The sequence below is a fragment of the Manacus vitellinus genome, unplaced genomic scaffold (genome assembly GCF_001715985.3).
Source record: "Manacus vitellinus isolate BGI_N305 unplaced genomic scaffold, ASM171598v3 scaffold_11_pilon, whole genome shotgun sequence".
NCBI classification, from domain to species: domain Eukaryota; kingdom Metazoa; phylum Chordata; class Aves; order Passeriformes; family Pipridae; genus Manacus; species Manacus vitellinus.
In genome coordinates, this window is record NW_021938895.1 from 15,307,375 (window position 1) to 15,332,213 (window position 24,839).

A 24,839-nucleotide genomic window follows, 5' to 3' on the forward strand; every position below is an offset into this window, starting at 1 on the left:
AGGGTGCTAGAATGTAAATTTTTTAGGAATTCCTACTCTCACCTTTAATTCAACCTATGCATGTGCCCATCCATACACGTATGCCTTCTCACATGTGATCTATTTGTATTCAGTGTAATCCCATTACTATGGTTCCCATGGATTTGGAAATCTTTAATATGTTTATCTTCATTACAGTCTATCCAGATAGATGTGTATTTTTATCCTATGTTACAGAGAGGAATCTCTGTGCCTTTTTCCAAAGTCATACAGGAAGACTGTGGCAGAGTTGACATAGGTATTGACATGGCATTCACTTGCTTATCCTTCTTCCTTTTAGCAGCAATTTTGTAATCTGGCAGGGGATATGGGTACCTTTAGCTTCTGAGCCTTTGAATTTTGAATCCCTGTGTCTGTCTGCAGAGGAAGCAGCCATTTTACTGGCGCTTGTGACAATGTCACATACTCAATGAGAAGATTTCTTTGAGCTTTTATTCTATGTTTAACAGTTCTGTGATTTCATTCTAAACTATCTGAAAGAAAAAAAGGACAACTAAAATAAGTGTCCGTGGAAAAATGAGTTTTTCAGATGGAGATGTGACCGTGCTTATGAGAAAACATGGCATGATAAAGGAAGGGATGACATTGGGTAAACCAGGCAAGAGGGTAGGGAGTGCAAGGGAGATTTAAACAGGATAAGTAAGATAATGAGGACAGCTGGGATATCTATGCATAGCAAACAATTTGCTTGGCAAATTTGTCCTTGTTCCCTCTTTGTGAATTGTGTATGAACAGATTTTTCTCAATTTTTTAGTTATTCAAAACTGTTTGACAAATGTGTCTTGTGAACAGATTTAACATATGCATTGCTGGTGGACTTCCTTTGTACCATGTTGTCATTACTATGGTCAGATGGCTGATGGCCATAGCTGTATGGTATTGGTTCTGTGCCTTCTTTAGTCAGGGCTCTGAGCTGCTACCGTGTGACCTGGCTGACCACTCTCAGCTGCTTATTTCTTGCAGTGTACATTTTAAGAACAATTCAGGGATAAAATCGCTTTTAAGAATCTCTCTGAGAAGATACAGGAATGCTGGACACTATCAGTAAGGTCAAGGTCAGTTTACACGGCAGAAAAAAAGGGCTATTTTTCCACACAGAGTATATTTGCAGTGAATAACTTAGCCAACTGTAGACACTGTAAATCCATGTTGGCAGATGGTTAAGTCTATGCTGTGACCCTGTTTTCCACCCCAGGGATTGCTTCCTGAGTATGGCCTCATCTGGGTTGGCATTTTAATCTGAAAATATTTGTTGGGATGTTACAAAGCTGTTGAGATGAAGTTACAAATTTCAGTGAATAAGAAATGTAATGATTACTGGAATCTTAACATAAACCTCACTTGTTTTAATTTTTTATACCTCTCCCAACCTGCATAACAGTGATTATTACAGTATAAACACTGTTTTATGTAGGGAACCTTACATGTTTTATGTGGGACTTAATAGCTTTATGTGATGATCCATCTAATCTATGGTTAAAAGACTAACAAACAAGTGTGTGAACTAACAAGTTTAACACATCTGTCTAATTCCAATAAAATGTTAAGCAAGAGTCAATTTTTTTTGGCAGAAGTGTAGAACACTTCACATGTCACAGCAAACACTGTTTTTGTTATTTAAGAAATGGGAATAATGTAGTAGAAGCTCTACTGAAGAACTACAAGCTTTGGTGATCTGGCACTCTTTTTTTTGCTTACAGAATGTATTTTGTTAAGAAGGCCAGAATACAATGTTTTATCTCTTTTGCCCTTAGCTCACAGATGCTACTGTAGGAGTATTGCAGAGGCTGACGTAGTTTTTAGCAGTTATGTTGGTGTAACTTTGTATAAAAGGCATGGTGAGGAAGATCTGTTAAAAGACAACAAATAAGGAGAAAAATACTGTATAGATTTCATCAGCTTTATTGTTAGCCAGGTCGTTGGTATCAAGAAAGGAACAATTCTTTTAAGTAAAGTCCATAATGTTACTCAGCTAGGTTTTATTGTGATGATGGTGGAGACTCCACCAAGTCTCACCGACTATGCCAAGTGTTATGGTCTGTGCTGGGAGGTAAATATGACAGGTCTTTTTTTCTAAACTCAAGGCAAGGCTTCATAATGCAGTCCATGTCAGGTATCTCTCCCTTAAGCCTGTAAAACACAACCAGTGTCTTTAGCAATGTGTATTTGGTGTAGGTGCAAAGGTGTTGGGGGTGGGGCTGCAGAGGTGGTCGCTGTGAGAGGTGTTCAGGGGCTGCTGTGCCAGTTCCAGGTGGCTCCACAGTGGACCCACTGCAGGACACAGCTGAGCCCATCAGCCAAGATAGTGGCATCTCTGTGATAACATAAGAAAGGGCAAAGTGCTTCACAGGCAAAAGGGAGTGAGGGGAAAAAGTGTGAGAAACAACCAAGGGCAGAGAAAGATGAGGGGGAGGAAATGCTTCCAAGAACCAGGGCAGCCCATGAAGGAAATGATGGTGGAGCAAGTATTTTCCTGAAGCCCTGTGGAGAGGACCATGGTGAAGCAGATATCCATACTGCAGCCTGTGGGGGATACCATGCCAGAGCTGGTGGATATTTCCAGAAAGATCTGTGGTCTGTGGAGAGCCCATGGAGGAGCAGATTTATCATGAAGGACTGCAGTCCATGGAAGGACCCACACTAGGACAGGGGAAAACCTGTCGTAGGAATGAGAAATTGTGACGGAAAGGAGCTGTTATGGACTGACCCCACCCCTGCTTCCCCATGCCCCTGTGCTGCTTGGGATGGGGGAGGCAGGAGGTGGAGGAGTAGGAAATGAAGAAGTGAAATTGAGCCTGGAAAGAATGGGGAGCTGAAGGGAAGGTATTTTAGCTTTTGTTTCTCACCATCCAACTGTAATTGGCAAAAAATGAAATTAATATTCCCAAAATTATGTCTGTTTTCCCCTTGATGGCAATTGTTAAGTGATCTCAATGTCCTTATCTCGACTCATGATCCTTTTCATCTCATTCCCCCTCAGAAGAGGGACAGAGTAAGAGCATCTGGGTGGGTGTTGTCAACTACCACACAACATATTACCGACGGTTGCAATTTCACATTTCTAAAAGTAATGTATCAGTTATTTGTATCTGTTATTTGTTCTGAAGATCAGTGTTAACAGTATATACATATTAACAAACTAAAACGGCATTGAGGGATAGTTAGAATGTTGCTGCAGGCAATTGGAAATACAGGTTGAGTTCTCAGAGTTTGCGCCCTGAAACCTTCAAGGATACTTTCTGTGCTTTAACTTTCATGATAATGTTACCCTTTGGGTTGAGAGAGTGAGAGGAAAAAGGAAGCTTTACTACAGAAACTTCGTAACAGCAAAGGAGAAAGAAATAGAGCACAGAAAACATGATTAAAATTGAAAATGAGTTGTGTTTATGGGTTGGTTTTGTCCCCTTTCAATTTGGCACTATTGAACTCTAGTTCTTACAGGTTGAATGTTAAGAACTAGCAAGTTTGGGTAACTGCCGTTAATTAGAGATGCAACCTGCTTTATCACAACCACCTTAGACTGTTCTGAGGCTGGTTTGATAGATAGGTAGACAGACAGACAGATAGACATTGCCCAGAGAAGCTGTGGATGCCTCATCCTGGGAAGTGTTCAAGGCCAGGTTGGATGGAACCCTGAGCAACCTGATCTAGTGGGTGACAACCCTGTCAATGGCAGGGCTATTGGAACTGGATGATCTTTAAGGTCCCTTCAAACCCAAACCATTCTAGGATTCTGTGATTCTATGATTCTATGATAGTCAGACAGACAGACAGGCAGACATATGTGTATATAAAAAAAATAAATTGAAAAGTTCTATTTCTCTTAATTTTTTTTTTTTTAAAGAAATCAAATCTGAACACACACATAAATACACTGGGACTGCTTTCTCTTTGGTTCATCTTTTCCAATGACCTGAGAAAAAAAGTTTGCCTTGTGCAATTTCTTGCATAATTTTGCTGACCAAGAGGCTTGACCATTTTACTAACATGAAAACCTTCTATTTATCATACTATGGGTACTGCTTAAAAAGAAAAAGAAGATTGGTACAGGTTTATGTGTTTTCTGTAGCCTTTTGTAACCACAGGGGTTTTTAAGTGTATTTGCCAAAACTATACTATATAGCCTTTCATAGACAACTCTTTTAATTCTTCTATTTTTTTAAATAAAGGCAGATATGTTGGTTTAAAAAATAATATTTCATAAGCTGAAACCAAACCACAGACCTTCTGAAGGTGTCTGTCCATGCCTAAACTGAAGTCAGGCTTTTTCTGTTTAAAAGTACCACTAAGAGTTATCATTTGACAGCTGTTTCATGTTGAAAAGAGTGGATGATGTCAGTCCAGTTTCTAGTAAAGGGTTCCATATCATAAAATCCCCTACCTAAATTAGTGCTAATTGCCATCCTTGTTGGAAGGATCAGTAGAAAGGCCAAGGACTGAATAAGCATGAAGAATGAATTAGCCTCTTGCTTCTGGGGGTGTACCCTCCAGAACACACACAAGGCACCCAGGCTTCCTTGAATGTGGACTGAATATTGAGTTGAAAGTGCTGCCAACCTTTTGCTTTTCAGGGAAAGTACATTTATTCGTGAAAACAAAATTACTGGAAAGGTTCTAAAAAGACAACTGAAAACCTATTATTAGGTTTTATTAGATTAGCAAAATAGTATTTTAATCCTTAAAATATATTAGAAAATAGCATGAGAGTTTAATGTCCAGGAAAGAACAGGAAAATGAAATAAAACTGTAAGATTAATCTGAATGAGTAAAACATGTAATACAAATAGCCACATGGATGAAGGACTTGTTTTTAAAAAGAGGAGGACTTATATACTTGATCCCTGCCTATGCAGTTGTACACACGTGCAAAAAAAAGTGTGAAAACAAGTCAAAGTGTATTTTTTATAATTAAACTTTTTTCATTATTAATTTTGCCTTTCTTTCTATAAAAGGACCCTATCAAACTGTGTTGTGGTATTAGTATATGATAAAACATAGTAGTGGATATGTGGATACTGAGGAGATAAAATAAATCCACCAGCAAAATATATAGCAGTGTCAGTGCTGTGATTCCTGATACTGCGTTTGCTGTCTAGGATATCTGTGAGACCTTCTTGTGTTTATTAGGTTTCAGTGTTGTTGAGCTCTAAAATTTCAGCAATTTGGATTTGATCTTTCATTGATACTGTGTTCAGTGGCCATACTAGCTTGGAGTGATCTCATTGCTACTTTAGAAGTTCCTTGAAAAATCAGCTGACTGCTTATGTAGCAAAGTGGGAGAAAATACATTTCTTCCAACAACAGCTGACTTTAAAGCATTGCCAATTGAATATTTGTGGGGTGCAGCTTTCTTGTGCATTTGATGGAGTGCATAACAATCCCCCTCATGAGATGTGTGCTGCATTTCATTCCTATAATTGACTGAGTGTGATTAGAAAGGTTTATTTCTTGTGTTTAATTAAGAAATCTCCTTCCAGAGCTCTGACTGCATAAGTGGTAGCAGTCAAATGCCATTACAAATCAGAGGGAAAGCCTGCCTAGATCCTTCTTGAAACTTAGATCTCTCTCTCAATCTCCCATTTGTTCTTCCTTCACCCAAGAGAAAGTCAGGAAGAATAAAAGGGTTTTGTGGCATGACTTAGAGATTAATGAACTAAACTAGCAAAGCCATTCTAATTTAACAACACCTTCTCATTCAAAGTTCCCTGCCTTCCACTATCTCGTGGTGTGTATCAGAGAAACTGCTAACTTGAGTGTATCAGCTCCCAGGGAACAGATCAGCTCTCAAACATGGGCTCAGAGGACTTGGTTTCTCACACCTTTGAAACTGTGTGCCATATGCCCCCCACTGACATGTTGAACTGGAGGAAGAAAAAGAGGTTGTCACGGTTCTGACATCCCTACCTGGAACCTGCAAAGACCAGACCCATTTGCACAGCTGTTGGTGCTTGGCAGTGTGTTTGCTTCGGCGAATACACTGGAATGCAGAGAGACACAGGCAGCAGGGAGAAGAGCTATTTAAGCTAAAGGGCAGTGCTAGCACAAGAATTAATTGGAAGTGAGTAGAGGATTTCAGACCAGCAGATCTTTAAGTGTCTGGATCAGCTTCTTAGAAGAAGTTTTATGGGCTACTTGTGGGTTAATTTGTATTTATATGCTGTCTTCACAATAGGAAGGGCCTCTGATTTATATCTACCCTTTAAAGTAGCCAAAAAGTACGAATGCTGTCTCCCTTGGCCACAAGAACCTCACACTGAAGAAGGGCTAAAGGTTTCTATATTAAACTCTAAGGCAATGTATGTCTTTTGATTACTTCTGTCTGATTGAAAGCTTAATTATTAATTCAGCTGCCTATTTGAACACTGTCTAGGTTTTCAGACTGCTGTGGCAAGACTGTTGTCTTATTACAGGAGACAAGACCGTATCACCACGTCCTGTGTCACCTTCACTGGCTAATTCACCTGATCTCTCCAAAATCCAGCTCTGCTTCTGTTTTTTTTTCCCAGCCTGTCTCTGCTGGTGTTTTCTGTTCTTCTCTAACCTTCTCTCCATTTTTTTTCCTGACAGATTACTTGAGTTTTTTTTACTCTGGGGTATTGTCCCTGTCCTCTTCTAATGATAACTAGGGATAAGTCACAGGTGCTGTCTTTTTTATACCTAAATATTTTCCCAGCTCCAGTTATACATCTAATTTCTACATTAAACCTTCCCATTTATCACTTGAGGTTGTGATGAACTTTAAAAGTTGTTCATTTAACTTCATCACTGGAGCTGTCTTTATCTCCCACAGTGAGTGGTCTACTGCTTTTTATTTCCGCTTTTTTTTTTCTCCTCAGTCTTGCTACTATATTTTCACAAATCTGTAATCTTTTTAAGTCTTCTAGAATTGTTAAATGTGTTTGACTGTCTCTGAAGGGTTTACCTTTTTTTACCTTGTTTGAAGGAGCCTGCATAAGGCACATGTGCACAAGAATTACATATATTAGAGAGATGTTGTATGTTTTATCATTATTCTGTGTGGAGATAGGAGAAACAGAAATTGGTATATGCAGACATATACCTACACTTGATCAACTGAGCTTTGGGGAGGATTAATAATCTAATCGTATTTGGAGCCACATAATACTAATCAGAGTTCAATAAAAAAATTTAAATATGGGAATTGCATAAGCAGCCTAATTCTCATTCTTCAGATGAGGAAGTAGTCTGATTAGGGACCTGGTTACAGGAAGAAATAAGAGCTGTTTCATGTCTATATCTGGGGATTTCCAAATGGTGCAAAGCTTATGTAGTAGTTAAGCAGTAAGGAAGGTGTAGTTCTGAGGCCTTGAAGGGCAGCACAGACGCAGTTGCTGTCAGCATCTCTCCGTAAGTCCTGAGCACTGTTCTGCTCAGCGCTCACACTGAGTCAGTTCCTGAGTGAGTAGCCTTGGACCCAGTAAGGAGTTGTGCACTGTGTAACTACACTGGCTTCAGTTTAGTTGTTCTTGATTTCTGCAACTGCTTAGAGCAAACAAGAAACCTCTTGTCACGCAGATGTGCACAGAGAAATGGCAAGGAATATATTTGAAATGTGTACATATAAATATTTTTCACCCTGTTTACTTAAATGTGTGTTTGGTATCCAGGTGATACCATTATGAGTCATTTCCTCACTCAGTGTCCTTAAGAACTGTAATTCAAACAGGTGCTGTCTGGAAGGGTAAACACAAAAGTCTGGACACTCTCAGGCCTGTATGCATACATTTCTGTTAGCCATTTCCTATTCTCCCTACCAGAAGATGAATTGCTCCCTGAAGGACGCTGAAGTAACCTCTGGCCTGCTTAATTTAATGGGTTTTGTTCACAACTGCAGTGGTCTGCTCTGAAGTGACTATATAAATGTAGTAATGCCTGTGGCATAGACAGCACTCAAGTGGCCATATTCAGTTATCCCAATACCTACATTCAGATCACAAAACATGGGTTTGAAAACTGGAATATTTGAGTTCTTAATACATCATGCACAATTATTTTGGTAGTTTTATCTATTATGTGGTGTATATAACTTTTCATAAAAGCCAAATATCGTTTATATAAAATGATCATCAGTCACCTTTGGATATTGCTTGGATCAGCAGTCATACTGACTTTTGAACTGAAAAAGAAATATAAAAAAGACAGACTAGGAGAAAGAGTGCTAATCCTCCTATAAAAACGGAGTAACTGGTTAATATCTAAATGAGTAATAGAGGTAAGATGATAAAATCAAGTTAAGGAAAGGAATTACTTTCCAGAATACTTAAAACAGGAGAAAATAAGAAAAGAACTGATGTGTTGCAGTAATTAACACCTTTTTCTACTCATTGTTTCATCTAAGAAATTCCTTATGTCTCTCGTACTAGGCCTTTATTTTCTCTAACACCTGCCTTCTTTCCACTTGCATTGAAAGGAAAACAATTAATAGCTTTCCAGTTAATGCCATATAGGAAAAAAAAAGACTTTCTGGACTTACAAACTTATATATTTGCTTGGGCCTTATTAGCTCTGCTGGCTGATACCACAGAAGTCAACCTGGAGAATAAGAAATCTTGTTACATTCCCTACTGCCTTCATTCAAATGAAAGGGAAGTTATCTTGGCTAGAACTGATGTAAGATGTATTACAATTATGAGATTGAAAACAATAATAGTTTTATTCTTGGAAATGAATTTCCTAAGCAGACATGTAAAGTTGCATAAACAAGTCTTTTCTAAAACACATTCAGAAAGATTCCTTTGGTCACACTGCAATATATTTAACCCTCAAAATATACAGGAAAAGTTACTGTGTACTGTAAGGAAAAATAAAATACACAAAAGGAATACAAAATGTTGGTTTGAAACATTTGGACTGGTATTTAAAGGTGTGAAATTAGTTAGAATCAGGATGTTGCTTATAGGTAGAAAAGTGTTGTTTGATAACTGAGTGCAACTCTGTCTTTAATCTTTCAGGATTTAGGTTCATAATTCCTTTGTACAGCTTTAAAAGGGTGCCCTGTGTGCCACTCTGCAATTTTAGTTTGGAGATCTGCTCCCTTTGCCTCAGCATAATCTCTCTGAAGAGCAGTACCTTTTATCTGGAACAACAGACCCTGCAAACTGGCTGTGAGACAGAGGCTAGAAATCACACCATAGCGTGAGCAGGGTTTATGTGTCAATGTGCTGATCCACTGTGTCAGACACCAGCTTAGAACTGAATCTTTCCAAAAAGCACAGGTGAAATATGCTTGATGAGCTGAGTGCTGCCCTGGGTGGATAGAAATTCAGAGCTCAAAACCAGTTAATGCCAGCTGAGAAGAATAAGCAGGAGCAAATTTAGGTTGCAGGGAGGAAACACAGGAGCAAAAAATTGTTACTTTTGCTTATGAAGAGTTCTGTGAGAACGTCACGTAGGCAAGGAATTACGTAAGAGAGTTTGCTTTTATCTACCCACACAAAATTTTGCCTGTGGGTGCACATGAGGATTTAAGGCTCTGTGAAGTGTTCAGAACTCTTCACTTCTCCAAATTAAATGTAATGCAAGTTTTGAACCAGGTCTCTGTAATGCCATAGCTCCCTTATCTGAGAAACAGGACGCAGTCTTAAGTCAGAGGCTTGTCTTTCTACTCTGTAGTCCCTAGTTCCATTTAAAATCAATCCTTAAATGTACATGTTAAAGAATTAGTACAAGGACAAAGGGCTTGGAGTGCCTAGCTGGATCCTTTGGAAGTTTGGATAATTCAGGTGATTACTCACATAATGAGTAATTTGTTAGTCGGTAACTAGATTTCCTCTGTATTTTGATTGTGTTGAGGCTATTTTACAGATTCATTTCCATACAGCTTAATGTCTGATGAGGCTGATTTGTATAAGGTACAACTGTCTTTATATTTTATATATATGTATACCTATCTATCTATCTATCTATCTATCTAAAATCATAGGATCATTAAAGTTGCGTAAGACCTCTAAGATCATCAAGTCCATCCATTAACCTACCACTCTCAGGTCCATCACTAAACCCTGTCCTAACCACCACATCTACACATTTTTTGAGCACTTCCAGTGATGATGATTCTACCACTTTCCTTGACAGCCTGTTCCAATGCTTGGTATCCCTTTCAGATGAAGAAATTTTTCCTGATATACTAGCTAAACCTTCCCTGGCACAACTTGAGGCTGTTTCCTCTTGTCCTGTTGCATGTTACCTGGGAGGACGACCCCTACCTGTCTACAACCTCCTTTCAGGCAGTTGCAGAGACCAATAAAGTCCCCCTTGAGCCTACTTTTCTCCAGGCTAAACAAACCCAGCTCCATTTCTCATTAGAACTGTATTCCAGATCCTTCTCCTGCTTTGTTGCCCTTTTCTGGACATGCTCCAGCACCTCAATGTCTTTGTCATAGTGAGGGGCCCAAGCTATGAGTACTTTATGGTGTCCTGCTGAGGAAAGGACTGGCATATGTGTTAACACATCATAGCAATGGCAATAATAAGCTTTAGATTTTCATCCGGTACCCAAACTTGCTCTTTAAGGCTGCATCCTTGGCTGTATTATCTGGTGGGAACCCAGCAAGCTAGAAGATTAAAAACAACATGACCAACTTGATCCTACAAAAGAGGCCTTTCCTTGGCCTTCCAGCAGATACTGTCCTGGCAGGTGCGAAGGCACACCAAAAACCTCTGCTGATGTTCCGGGGTCAGACAGAGCCTGACAAGAGTGAAGAGAACAACCTTCCCCTGCAGTTTCCTGTCACTGCCATTTGATTACCAAACCTGTCTCCCAAGATTGTTTTTTTTGGACTCAGGACCTACTCCAAATCATTACACTGATCTGCACAATTTGGTGCTAAATGCATGTGTTGTTTTATCTAGCCACTTCTACAGGTGAGATTTTTCCCCCTCTTCCAGAGCCAAGGCTTCCAAAGACCTCCTCCCATTGCATACTTGGAATACCACTGAGTCTGGAAGCTTTTGCTCACCTTTCCACTCTACAGTGTGAGAAAACTCTGTGCTTGTATATATGTGTATGTACATATATTTTCTTCAAAATACGATTCCTGTTTTAGGTCTGAGAAACTCATACAACAAGCAGATTCTATAGGTAACTCTTCTTCTTGTTTCCCTTCCCCTTAAAGGCACTCCAGCCCTGGTTTTGAAAGTTGATGTGTGCTGACAGACAGAAACTCTGACTAGATTAGGAATCCCTGAAAGTCACACAATTGGAAACATACTTCCCAAAGACCTAGATCCCATACTAAAGTGACTTCAGTATTTAGATATTGAATATTTAGACTCATAAATTAATTAAAGTTTTTTACTGCCTAGTAAAATGCCACGTTTTTGTATGGTCATTTCTTAGTTGTTAATTAACTGTATTGCATACTACCTTGATTGAATTATGAAACAGTAATAAAATTTTTGCAATATCCTGCCATAAATAAGTATTTTGAATATTCATTTACTGTAAATATACTACTTATCTTTCAGTAGAATTGCTTAACTTCAAACAATTCTGAAATCTCTAATGAGGTTAACTTTAAAAAACTTGAATTCTGCTAAGGGTAACCTTGCAGGAAGTATCACAATGAGGTGAAACTACAGGGATGGAATATAAGCCTGGTGGAGTGGTTTTAAGGGAGGTACTAGAGTCATAATATTCCTCATGAGGTTTGGCTGGCAGTCTGGTGGTAGCTTTATAATAGATACTTTAAAGTAAGTATGTGGTTTTGTTTTAATAGGGTGCTTTTGTGTCTATAGCTATTGGTATGTCTTAACTACTAGATCACAGCCACAATGTACATGCTAGTAACAATCCTAATGTTTTAAAAGTAGTGTAAAACATTGTAGAACCGAGCAAGAAGATCGTGTAACCCAGAGATGTGTGTGCTGTTCAGAAGCATACAGAGGTGTATGGAATGCCCACATAACAGAAAACCTGATTAGTATGTGTGTGTGCACACTCAGTGTATACGTCTCTCAACCTGGAAGAATTAAGCCCTGCACATTAGTTATTCAAACACTTTGCAAACCATTGGAGCTGTTCCACATTTCATGATTGCAACTGTTTCATGCACTTATGGAATAAACAATGTGCCTTCGTGGGGGCACAGACAATAGGAGCTTCTGCCTACTCATGATTTTACATAGGTTTAAGCTAACTCAGAGAGCTGAATATAAAATCTAGTATTTGGCAATTCTGTAGATTTGTGACAATGGAGAATCTGTTAAAGTGGATGGATTATTATCTTTTACATATTTTTTTTTCAAAATTCAATGTAGTATTAGAATAAGTCAGATCGGGATGATTCAAAGTCAGTTATCAATATAAGTTGCAATTATTAGTCACTTCATATAACTGGCATGGAATATACTTTTAGAGATCAAAATTGAACTAGAACAACTTATTTGTGCCAGGGAATAATTTACAGTAAATACTTTGTTTAGTGAATTATTTCTTACTATTTCTGTGGCCAGCTGATGGTTTGCCTTCGAAATTTTTGTTGTTTGATGGCAAACAACAAAACTGGCAAACATTTCTTGGCCAGTAGCACTTATGCAAGTAAGATATACCATTTATTCATGAGAATATCTGACTGCCTACAGGGTTTTTTCAGTATTAGCAGCTCTGAACTGTTTATAAAATCAGGCTAAGAAAGATGAAATACATCCTGTGTTTGGGGAATCCCTTGTAGATGCATAATTCGCATAGCATGTATTTCTTAACAGATGCAGCAAAGTATAGTTGTCCTAATTGCAGTCACTCAAATTTATTAATTTAAAATGCATTTTGTGTACTGACTTGTGTCCATGGTAAGAACCATGTACTTGTACACTCCATTACAAGTTCTTGTGGTAGACATGCCCTAAAGGAAAACGAACACATAAACAGAAAATAGATTTAGAAATAGCAATAAAAATAACAATATTTTACTATTTGATCAGTATTATTGCTTAATAAAATGTGTGGAAGGAGTGAAATGTTACAATATTGGAAAAGTCCTTGAAAAGTGAATGGTCATGTTGTCTTTTGAATTGTCTGCTGAAGCATCTTGCTGCCAAAATAATCCATTTGCAGTACGAGTTCAGTTTCACTCAGAATCAAAGCACATCCTTAAAAATGTGCTAAACCAGGATGCAAAGTTTGAAGTACATTGTGTTGCTCAGCTCTGAGCAGTTTGTGGTGAGTAGAGTTCACAAATGCTTGAGGAGAAATTATTTCAGTTTGAAGAGACTTTTGTGAAAGAATGTGGAAATGCAGTGGCAGTCACTGGCTTCTTTGTCATACAACAGTAATCTTAGTATGTCATGTCAGGGGAAAAGAAAAAGATGTGTATCCTATTTTTGCCAGGCAAAATATGGAACATGGGTCAGATTTTTGAGTTTTTCATTGCTTTTTCAGTGCTTTACGAAATGCCTGAGTTCACAAGAGAACATACTGCAGTCATATATTGTGTCTGTATGGGATACCACAATGATCTTGTTTGATCTACAGTGAGTAAAGGGGTTTCTGCCTATAACTCCATGGACTACAGGCAGAGGAAGCCAAATAAAATCAGTACCATGACCCAGAATTGTGCAAACTGCCAGATATTACTGCTCTCATCTTCTGTACTGATACATCCAGTTGCCATTTTCAGTGCTCCATTTTGATGAATTGGTAGAAGTCCTCTAAAGGTCTATTTTCCTCTGTATCAGAGGAAGTATATAATTTACTGAGACTGTAAGGTGAACAATATTCTCTCAATCCCAGCAAATTCAAAAGTTTTCATGGGCTGTACCTCCTAGAATGTGTACTTGCTTTTTCATTATAACTAGTCATGATTGATAATGAATTGTGCTTCATAGACTCTTATTAGGAAGGATTTGATCACAAGAACCTAAGCTGGCATTATGTGCCCAGGAGTTGATTAAATATTAAATTAGGTAGAGTTAGAGATGCCAAAACATGCAACTGCTTGTAAAGTCTGGTATATAATCAGAAAAGCAAAACTCCTATGCTCCTAAATAAGTCTTCATATTAAGATATTTAGCAGAAGCTTAGGAACTGGGATTAGGTGTTCACCTGAACTAATAGACTATTAGCCTATTAACCATATATATATATTTGTGTGTGTGTATGTCTAAATAGCATTTGGACATTTTTTCTCTCTCTCTTGCCCTCTGATTTTTCTGTCTTCCCACCATTTTTCTACCTGGCTTACTTTTGAATTAGAATTGTTTTGTCTCTGTCTCTCCTAAGTAGATGTATAATTTAGAAGTTGCTCTTTCTCTGCACCTGATCTCATAGACCCACAGTAACACCAGGAAAGAAGGGAATGATGGAAACAGCTTTGATGCTGTATTTTGGTAAATGTACAGTGCCAGAGTAGGAGGAGAAAATCCATTCCAGTGTGCCTGTTTGGGTGTGAGAAATGGGAGGAGGCTGGAGAAGAGGGGTTTTTTGCACTCTGGCTTCAGAGAATTGTTGCGAACACACTAAAGGGACTTAAGAAAAGGGGAAAACCTCTGTAATCCTAGATTTTGCTCTTTTTAGCCTTATGAAGTTGCAAATGAAGAGTGGATCCTTTTGTAAATTCCAGGAGGGACTCTAGTGCCCTGATCCTTTTCCTTAACCCAACTTATTTGGAGCGGGGTTGTCGAGTTTGTTCTTTTAGGGGACCTAGAGGCTCTACCCATCTGACACTGCTTGCCTTATGTGTCTTTAGGTGTTACATAGTACAAAAAGTATAAAAAAAGGTTGAGTCTGGGAAAAAATATTCTAAACAAACCCATGTTCTACCTTCATCACAGTGCATTTCAATGTTGCATTTAAATTCAAAGTGAACATAGAGAAAATTGCCTTTGTGGATTGACACTGTTGTCTTTAATAAGGACTGTAGTTTTAAAGCCATATGTAAGGAATCATTGATTACAGTTTCTGCTTTCTAACATCCTTGGGGTCAAATTCTGTCCTAATTTAACCATCGCTTAACCCTTCTAACTCTCTTGGTATAACCCAGATTGAAAATGAGAGCAGAGTGTCTGTTCCCATTTCACTACCTGCCCTACTTACCAAATATCAAGCATGTATTCAGTGATATTCTCTGTCTTACACATATACACATATCAACAACTTCAGAAAAGGCTGACATTCTAACAGAAATGACATTGACCTTTTGGTTACCATGCACATAAACACATTTGCTTTGTTTCTAGCTTTATTTTTGTTATTGACTGAAAGAGTAAGAAAATTGTTAAATATAGAATAAGTCAGAATGGGAGAGCTGAGCTGAATCTAAAAGAATCCAGCACATTGGGTGTACTGGTCTTCTGTTGGCCAATAATTTATTTAGTTCTTATGAAGGAAAGTCAGGTTTGTCCATACTTGTTATACAACTCATAGGTAACTGAATTCAGTTCTGACTATGGACTTTCCAGGAACATTAACGGTCCAGTAAGAAGGACAAAATTTCCTAAATCACCGATGTCTGCCACTCGTGCTGATTCTCCGAAGCACATCATTCGTTCTGAAGATCAAATGTGAAATCTGTACAGAGAAAAAAAAAATGTTCTTTTTCTTCTTCTTTTTTTTTTTTTTTTAATGTATCTTCAATTTTCACAGTTTTATTTGTGAATGTCTTGCAAGTTTGGAAATTCAAAACTTCAGGTATCAAATGAATTCTTGGGTATAAAAACTCCTAATTATTTGTTAGAAAACATGAATCACAGAGTATTGAAGAGAATTAATAAGGAGATAGAGATCTGTATCCCTCAGGTACTGAAACTGAGCATTTGCCTCCTTGCTTTTTCTACGGAATTGTTTTACCTTATTTATAAATATATCTTCAACATTAAGGAACAATGATATTTTGAAAACATGGTGTTTCAGTGAGAATGACATAAATTCCCTGTTTGAGAGGCCTCATAGCTTTACACTTTAGCAACAAAATGTAAAATCATAAAGGTCGTTAATTTTACACATTGTTTACTTAAGTAAATCTTATCAGTGTTTTCAGCCCTTACACAGCAGTGGGGTGTAATAGAAGCATTGCACGCATCCTTCTGTTGTTGAAAAAGCTCGTTGCTTTGAAAGCCTTGTGGAAATTTTGTTGCAGCATGAGGCAGTTCTTGCTCTGCACTTGGCATATATGGCTTACTTCTGAGCATTTTTTGTTACTAGTGTGGCATGGCATGAATCACTGGTTACAGAACAAAACACTATTCTATGGGAGTTAGTCGAATGGTTAATTGTGTTTACATCCTTTTAAATAGAACCCTGTGTAAAAAGTGTGAAATAAGATAAATTCTGTTTGTACAGTTATTTCCTGGCCTTAAATATTGTTCTTAACAATATTTATTGTGTTTGGGCCAGTGTTTTCTCCTCAGTGCTGCAACATACTGAAAGTGAAACTTTTTCAAGCTGCCTAATTATAATATCGTACCAAATAACATTACTTTTCGTAATCATAACAGTGTTTAGTAATGAATTAAAGCCTTACTTCAGGAAAAATCTGTAGCTAAGTAACTCTCAGAAGGCCTTAATGAGAGAAAGACTGTCCAAATAAATAGAAACAAAAATGCTGTTTAATGCCGAGAATTTTAAACACCACTGCTCATTCATACAGAATGATAAGGAAAAGAAGTTTCTTAGGATGTAGGTTGCTAAATGAATGGAGCAATAGGAAGAGTCACTACTGAAAAAAAAAAACAACCAGAACCCCAATCTCTTTCTGGATTCAAGTGTCAAAGGAGAGGAAATACTCGAGTGGAGGAAAGTTGTGTGGACACATACACACTTAAACACACACTTGTGCTCCAGAGAGGGACAAGGAATTGTGTCTTTGTTACAAGAAAGTGTCTATTACAGTGATCTTTTCTAAACTCAGGTAATCTTTTATTAGTTCAGTCACTATCACACTTTCCCATCTGTGTAAAAAGAAATCTTCAGTATACAAATGCCAGAGTGTAAGATTTGTCTTTGAACCCACCTGTGAAATGCCGGCCACCATATACGAGTTGAGGGGAATATCCTCAGAGGAGATCAGCCAAAATGTTGAAAAGCTTATAGCTAGACTGGGAGATCCAGATAGAGACACAACTGGGCTATATCTGTACTGCAGTTGCAGTGATGAGGCACACTGTAGTGAAATATAGAGATATTTTCTCTTTAAAATATAGCTAGGGTAGTTCGGATACTGATAGAAACATACCATGCTGCTCTAAAGTGTTGTTAACATACTTTGGGTGGCAGGCAAGCACACAGTCACAACATTTATTTATTTATTATTGCTTCCTTAGAAGCAAATCTTGTGTAGGAAATCACAAGAAAGTTTCAGTGCAATACAGTAAATTAGAAAGGAGTCAGGTCCCGAGAATCATCACGTGACAGTCACCAACAGATACTAATAAAGGGATGTGTGTGTTTGAGTCTGTATGCATACAAATTCATCACACATTGTCTTTGTAGCTAAGCTGCACTATTGTTTTATTCCCAAGCAAATGCAGAAGATATATTAAATATCTTAGATAAATTATATAATTAAAGGCAAAAAGTCAAGTATTCAGTGATGACCATCCTTTTGCATGTGGACATATATATCTCTCAGATGTTTAGAAAAGAGCCTGGCTTTTGTTTTCCTAGCAGCATTAGCTCAAACCAAGTGTCAGTTAAAATTAACCTGTTGTGTTAAATCTTAGAGTCTCTGTGCTCCTGTGGAGAAGCTATGCCATTGGACCATGATAGTTCTTCCCCAGGCAGGATCCTGAAGTCCTCAGTGTTATCTGTGCTGCAGATGTCTCTTCTCTTTGGTACTTGTCTTAACGAGTCTCTCTGTACATCATTTCCCCATTATTTAATCCCTATTTTGAAGTGGAGGGTTGCTGGAACACCATCTTACCCAGTCTATTTGCTAAGTCTTCCTTCATTGGACTTCTGCTTCTTTCATCTCCATCAGAATGGATGCACTCTGTGGAAGCCTCTTTTATGGTCTTTCTTTCCCAGATTTGAATTTGAAAATGTCTCTTTTTTACTGTGTTATACTGCTTGTACTTAATTCAATATTTTCCTCTAAGAAATGGGAATAAGAGGGTTCAGGTGAGCATCAAAACTTTCTCTGACCACTTTAGCTTCAGTTAACAGTCACCTGCCTTTTTCCTTTTGTCCTCTAGCCTTTTCTCTACCACATCCCCATACATTGCTCTACTTTCAAAACCTTTCATAATATACACTCTTCTTCTCTGTCATCTCATGTTTATTAGTGAGCTGATTCTTTCCTCCAAACTCACCGTGAGTCAGCCTACATGGAAGCATATAGGTGCTTTCTTCTGTGCTTTCTCTTCATTTTGGAAGCACCATCCTAATATTATCTCAGTTTTCTCTACTATTCCCCTTCAAATCCTCTTTAAAACTCCGCTATGACACCTGCAGAATCTTCTCCCATTTCAGCCTTCTGAGAGAGATGGATGCGGTTCACTTTTTGTTTTCTTTGCTAGAGTGCTTCAAAATCAATCTTAAGGTATTTCTGGAGAGCTTCTGATTCTTGTTTGGAAACCTGACATATCTTATAATTAAGTGTTTTATGCACTGAGGTGAAAATCAGTCCCACACAGAGAGCAGGCTAAATGTGCATCATTTAGATCCCAGAAATGCATTAAAATAGGCTGAATGACCAATGTAGAACAAATGTAAAATTCCCTTTTTTTAAAATGCATGTAGGTGTAATAAGCTACTTCAGCTACTGACCCAAGAGATTTTGACTATGGACAGCTCATTTCAGTACTGTAGGTGGATTTTAGGAAACTCCCAGGTTTTGTTACTTTTAAATTGTCAGGTCCTTTGAATAGTAATAGCAATAGAAGTACTAATAGTTAGAAGATTCCATTTTTTTTTAAGAATCTCTCCATATCCTGGATTTACATCTGTCTGATGTGCAGAGACCAAGGATTCATTTCACACTGATGCAGCAGGAAGCTTGCTCAATGCAGTGAATGACACCTGGGCCCCACTCCTGGAGTTTACTGTTGTAAATCATAGAATCATAGAGTGGTTTGGGTTGAAAGGGGCCTTAAAGATCATCTAGTTCCAGCCCCCCTTCCTGGAGCAGGGACATCTCACACTAGACCAGGTTGCTCAGTGCCCCATCTAACCTGGCCTTGAACACTTCCAGGGTTGGGGCATCCACAACTTCTCTGGGCAACCAGTAAAGAATTTCTTCCATGTGTCTAACCTAAATTTCCCATCTTTCAGTTTGAAACCATCACTTCTTGTCCTATCACTACAGAGAGTTCCTCTCTGGCTTCCCTGTAGGCTCCCTTCAGATACTGGAAGGTTGTTATGAGGTCTCCACACAACGTTCTCTTCTCCAGGCTGAACAGCCCCAACTTTCTCAGCCTGTCTTCGTAGGGGAGGTACTTCAGTCCTCTTATCAACTTTGTACCCCTCCTTTGGACTCACTCCAACAGTTCCATGTCTTTCTCATTTTGGGGGCACCAGAACTGTATACAGTACTCCAATTGGGCTCTCACCAGAGCAGAGGGGGAGAATCACCTCCTTTGACCTACTGGTCATGGTGCTTCTGATCAGCCCAATACATGAAGACAGATGGTTGCAATTTTGTTTTTCAAACTGAACTTTTACTTGTTTGTTTCTTTGTTTTTGAATCCCTTAAAAATTTTTGCAATCTGAAACAATAATTTGAATTAAAGTATGCCACAGGAGGAATACTTGTGTGATGGTCATGTTCCCAAAACAGTGGCAAGGGCAGCTTCTTGCTTTCCTGTTGCCTCACAGAGAAAACTAGAAACCTAGTGATTCTTCTTATGTGGTAACAAATGTGTAAGAACATGCAAAAATTACGCTAAAGGCATCATTAATTGAGTTGTAAAAAAGCATTTCCATATTCTAACAAAGTAGCAAAATAACCTCCAACTGCAAAACTAAGGCATACTGGAGCCTGACAGTTTGGTTTGAACTGACTCTTAAAACGAATGGTTTTGAATGTGAAAAGAGGTAAAACTTAGCTGGTGTAGTAGCATACAGAGGGTGCATGTGTGAGCAGGATGTTGTATTGTATTTACCTGCTAGTTTCTGTCTTTAAAGATTTGATGTAGTTTTTTCTAGATATAAGCAGGCCCAGTTCTATAAATGTCTCATTTATTCAGTCACCATGCAGACTCTAGAATGGATCCTAGCCAAATTGGCAAGGTACAAAGCAGTGAATGCCCATATTTTCAAAAATAGGACTGAGACCCAAGGTTGTAAAATAAACCACAAACATACACCAAATAGAAACAGAAAAAAAAAAGAGGGACATTTTGCGTACCCTCAGCACAATCAGGATTTGTGGCAGTTTAAAGTATTAACATTTCTTGTATCTTGTATCTTTCATCCTCAAATTGGCCATTTAAGTTTCCACAGCATCATCAAGGTTGAAAGAGACCTTCAAGATCATCTGGTCCAACTGTGAACCCAGCACCACCATCATCACCCCTGAACCATATCTGCAACTGCCACATCGAGACACCTCTTGAACGCTTCCAGAGACAGGGACTCCACCACCTCTCTGGGCAACTTATTTCAATTCCTAACTCCTCTTTCAGTAAAATTTTTCTTCTAATATCTAATCTGAACCTCCCCTGGGTCAACTTAAGGCCATTTTGTCTTGTCCTGTCACTTGAGACATGACAGAAGAGACCAATCCCCACCTTACTACAACCTCCTTTTACGTAGTTTTAGAGAGCGATAAGTCTCCCCTGAGCCTTGTTCTCTCCAGGCTAAACAACCCCAACTCCCTCAGATGCTTCTCATAAGATTTTTGCTACAGACTGGCTTCCTTCTCTGTAGACTTGTAAGCCAAGGCAAAGCACTTCACTTTTCAGATTGCTCTGAAGAGAGAAAAAAAAATCCAATTTTTGGCCATGGATGTTTCGATACACAGACCAGTTATGAGAATTATTAACAAAGTATTTTTAGAGGACAAACCTAAATATATACACTGGTGAAAATGTTCTGCCACTGGCTTGTATTTCCAAAGAATTCCCCAGAATATGGGCGTGTTTAGTGTGACTTAACTTCTATACTGAACTAGCCATAACTTGAGTGAGTGTTCTGTGCAGTGTGGCGCTTTCCCTTTAGCTTTATTATGTGAATTGTCTCAAAGTGATATTTTTTAGAAAGAATCATATTTTGCACTCATGCTTTTACTTAATTATCTGAAGTTTTAGATCCCTGTTTTAATATAACCCTGTAATGGTGAGTATGTTTCTCCAGTCAGTGTAAAGAAAACTTTCAGATGACTCATCCTGCTGAGTTACCGGAGCGCGAGCTTTGTGACGTGCATGGTCAGAGGACATAAATGAGCCAAGCTTAGTATGAAGAGCTGTCTTGTATTAGGCTACATCTGTAGAGGAATATTCAAGCCCTTCCTTGCATCTGAAGTATAGATACCAATCTGTGTTATGCTTAAAGTACTTTGCCCTGAATATTTGACTTTTAGACACCCATTGCTTTGTTAGAGGCCATGAATAAGGGCTGTAAAGTCTATGCTAAACATGGCAGAGAAAAGAAATACTATCCTGGGAATTAAAACATGTTAAGTGTCTCTGAAAATATGAAAAGTCTTGATCAGATTTAATCCAAATGTATATTAGATTGGCTTGGGAAAGGGCTCAATCTCTTGTTGTAGTTTTACTGAGTAGAAAGTTAAATAGCTGCTGGATGCTGCAGACAGGTGTTTGCAGAGAGTCTGCTTTTGCACATTATCACATACCAATTAACACTCAGATGTGGTAGCACTTTCCATCCTCTCCATACTTCCTGGGTTTTAAGTGTTCTCCACATAATTCAGTTATGCAAGCAAGACGAGCTCTGCTCTGCCTGTTTAGAGGCATAGATTCAAAGAAGCTGAAGGAGGTGACTGTATATAAGAAGACATTCCACAGGCTGAATAAAATGCAAGCAGGGTGGCCCCAGTAAAGGAAAATGTTTGTTTGTACAGATGTCATGGTTTGAGATAGCCCCAAAATCCAATTCCCTAGCTCCATTCCCCCCTCCCACTTCTCAACCTAATGTGAGATGGGTTTTTCCAGACAAAACACACACCAGACTCAAAGTGGGGGAAAGGGAAATATATTACAATGACTGTACAAATAAATACCATATCACATTATACACATTTGATTCACAAACTATCTCTACACCCCCCCCCCCCCCCTTGACAATATTAAGTATCTTCATTACAGTAGGATTCAGATCTCTTCTCCCCTCCAAATAAAAGTCCAGGAGGGAAAGAAGGACAGATCCCTTCCAGTCCTTAAGCAGCAGCATCTTCTGAGGCAGCAGTCTGTCTGTCTTCTCCACATGCAGCAGCTGATAGCTGGCTTTCTGCCAGCACTCACGAGGGAGGTATTCAAGCCTCTCTCGGCCCCATCGCCTCCAACCGAGGGGTCTTCTGTGGGCTTCGTAACCCCAGACAAGGTCGTATCACCACGTCATATCACGAAGACACAGGGGGGTCTTCGTGACGGTCTGGTATCTCTTGCAGGGCCTCTGTGCCCTGTCTCTCAGGCTGCCACCGTGGCAGCAGTGCAAGGGGGGGGAGCCAAGGTCAACTCCCCCCGCATTCCATCTGGCCGTCCCGGTCCAGCTCCGGGACGTCTTTTGAGCTTCTCAGCTCCTCTCTCTCTCCAGTGCTGCATGTCTAAAACTCTTCTCCTTAATAGGAGTCCATCTCCCTCTTTTCTCAGAGGGATCTCAAAGGAGTTTTGGGGGGCTGGTACAGTCTTACCCCCAGAACTCTGTCTCTCAGGCTGCTGGCTCTCTTTTTCCCGGCTCTCCTTCCAGGAGTCCTTTCTCTGGTGCTGCATGTTGCTTCTGCTGCTCCTTCAGTTCAGGTGTTATCTCTCCTGGCTCTCTGCCACCGTTTCTCTGGTCAGTGCTGGCTGCTGCTCTGTGCCCATGGAGAAAACATCTCCCGGCATAACTACAGGCACCTAGCCCAGCTTTATGCTGTTCCAGGTCCCCGCAGCCCCCCCCCAGCCAGGGGCTGGGAGGCCCCAGAGGGCCCAAGGGGCTCAGAGCCCCTTCCTCGTGGCTCACAACATGGCCACCTCTCCTACAACAACCCAACTACAACTCCTCTTTTCCGGTGAGATTGTGGGATGTTGACATTTTTGCAGGAACGCCCATTGGACAGAACTTCAAAACTTCCAGGGGTTTCCACCCCTTGGGGTCTACCACTTTTCTAGCCTCTGGGGGAAAACAAGATTCAAACCATGACAACAGAATAGGGATTCAACTGCAATTTAGGACGCTTCTGCAACTATTTCTTTATATCACCCTCTCATCTGGTCAGGAAAACATGTCGAAAAACTTGAGAGGTGTATTTTACCTTTGGAGAAAGGCAGAGAGTCTTTGTGGAAGAAGGAAAAGGCCATTTATGTACAGGGATATTTTCTGATGTAAGCCAAAATGGACTGACTGCTCTTTTTAATTTCAGTCTACTGAAGTGAAATTGGGCTTCCTGTTGTTTCTGTTTGTCTTCTTTGAGCAGAGTCCAGGACTAGAGATGAAAACCCTGCGAACAAATATGGGCAGACTGCAGGGTCAAGCTCCTGTCTTTTTCAATTATTAAAAATGAGTGTTTGTAGGATCTTGCAATCATAGTATTTAGGGATTATATTTAGTCTTTAAATTATTTCTAATTAATTGATCCTGAATATATTAATCAGCAACCAGGTTAATGTGTAAATATGGAAGAATATAGGAGTCTAGATCTACATCTTCCAAAGCTCAGTATTAGTATGTCCTGAATTTCTCTGCAATTCATATTTAATGAATCTCCCTTTTGCCATTTCCATTGCCTTATAATCTAATTTTGTGTGTAATGTATTTGAAAGCCTGTGGTCTTCAGATTTTTACCAGGTAGGTGTTTGTATGTATCCTGGTACTCGCAATGGCTCTGTTTTCCTTGCAGTCCCTTTTCCCCTGCAGCGCTCTGTTGCCGACAGCAGGATCAGCTGGTGATGCTGGGCAGTCCTATTAGGGCAGGACTCCTCACTCACTATGTAATTCCTGCACTGAATCTCCTGTGCTGACTCTGCCAAACAGGCAGAATTTTTAAAGCTATATTGATACCTTCCAAGTTCTACAGAGGCACACGTACAAGATATGTGGGGTTATATCTGTGGCAAAGCTCACTAGTGAAAGAAGGAGTCCAGCAGTTTTATCTTGAAGGTGGCCTTGCATACAGACTTTGTGCTGGTATGCTACCAAATGGTGCTGTTTGCACCTACACTGTGTCCTTCCTGCAGAGCACCTCATAATGTTTCACAAAAAGCATCAATTAAAACTGAAGACAACAAATGTTTTTAGTGAATGATTTACAGGACTTGACTCAGAGAGATAAAAGGGGAAAGAAATTCCAGTTACAGAGAGCAGCAGAAATGAAGGTGCAACTTCTGACTGCAAGGGATGTTTTCATCCTTAGATGGCTAGGGGAGATCCCTATCCAAGAATACAACATAAATTGCTTTTAGGAAAAGTGATTTAGAGATGTCAAGTGCTCTTATGTCCTGCTGCTCATGTGGCATAACATTTTGTACAAATAAATGTTTCTGTTTATGAATATATTATAGTCTCTCGTGTACAAAAAGAACAAGGCTCATAGTCATTGGACATCAGAAAACATCAAAAACATTAATTTATTTACTGAGAAAATAAGTCAGTCTCCTCTATATTACATCACCAATCCATACATGCATCTCTCTTGTCTTGAGCTTCCTGACAGTTATTGGCTACAACCAAAAAATTTCTTAGGAATAGG

General features: G+C 39.2%; 1 protein-coding gene across 18 annotated transcripts in view; it reads left to right on the top strand.

The window, feature by feature from the left end:
- The window catches only part of MYT1L (myelin transcription factor 1 like), a 299,550-nt gene that overhangs the window by 32,596 nt on the left and 242,115 nt on the right, over positions 1 to 24,839 (top strand). The gene's annotated exons all lie outside the window — the stretch shown is intronic.